Genomic DNA, 1362 nt, shown 5'->3' with positions numbered 1-1362 from the left:
GTTTAAGTTCTGCAGGGGCTCCTGGGTGGCTCAGTCGTGAAGCGTCTGCCTTTGGCTCAGGTCATGATCCCAGGGTCCTGAGATCGAGCCCCACATCTGGCTCCCTGCTCAGCGGGAAGCCTGCTTCTCCCTCTCCCACTCCCCCTGCTTGTGTTCCTGCTCTCGCTATCTCTATGTCAAATAAATAAATAAAATCTTTTAAAAAATAATTAAGTTCTACATATTAAGGCATGTTTTCTACTATGAGTTCCTTGAGGGTAGGGACTTCTGTCTTGTTCAGTATGTGAGCTACCATACTGTAGAGCAGATGCTCAATAGTTACTGAGATTTATTGAATTTATTAAACCAGTTGAAAGCCTCAGAAAACCACTAATAAAAAATTTTGTTTTACTTAAAATATTAACAAATTCTCTATGTTTTAGTTCCCACAACTGTTAGAATGGCTACTATCAAAAAGATAAGAAATAACAAGTGTTGGTGGAGATGTGGAGAAAAGGGAACCCTTGTGCACTGCTGGTGAGTATGTAAATTGGTGCAGACACTATGGAAAAATAGTACAGGGGTTCCTCAAAAAATTAAAATTAGAACCACTATATGATCCAACAATTCTACTTCTGGGTAATTATCAAAAGAAAATGATAACACTAATACAGAAAGATATATGCACCCCCGTGTTCACTGCAGCATTACTTATAAAAGTAAAAATATGGAAGTAACCCAAGTGTCCATCAGTGGATGAACAGATTAAGAAAATGTGGTGCATGTGTGTGTGTGCACACACACACACACGGTACACACACACACAGAGGAATATTATTCAGTCATAAAAAATCTTGCCATTTGTGGGCGCCTGGGTGGCTCAGTTGGTTAAGTGACTGCCTTCGGATCAGGTCATGATCCTCGAGTCTCCGGATCAAGTCCCGCGTCGGGCTCCCTGCTCAGCAGGGAGTCTGCTTCTCCCTTTGACCCTGTTCCCTCTCGTGCTCTCTATCTCTCATTCTCTCTCTCTCAAATAAATAAATAAAATCTTAAAAAAAAATCTTGCCATTTGTGACAAGATGGATGGACCTTGGGGGCGACATGAAACAAGTCAGACAGGGGAATAAAAATACCGTATGATTTCACTTATATATGGAATCTAAAACAAAAAACAAAAACAAACCCACAGATACAGAGACGAGATTGTTGGTTGCCAGAGGCAGGCAGGAGGTGGGCAAAATGGGTGAAAAAGACCACCTACAAAATAAATAAATCATAGGCATGTAATGTACAACATGACCACTATAGTTAATACTCTTGCATATTTGAAACTTGCTAAGAGAGATCTTAAAAGTTCTCACCACACGGGTCACCTGGGTGGCT

This window comes from Callorhinus ursinus, unplaced genomic scaffold, assembly GCF_003265705.2.
Source record: "Callorhinus ursinus isolate GAN/ISIS: 27379988/994484 unplaced genomic scaffold, GSC_fseal_2.0 scaffold30, whole genome shotgun sequence".
Taxonomy (NCBI): domain Eukaryota; kingdom Metazoa; phylum Chordata; class Mammalia; order Carnivora; family Otariidae; genus Callorhinus; species Callorhinus ursinus.
This window is presented reverse-complemented; position numbering follows the sequence as displayed.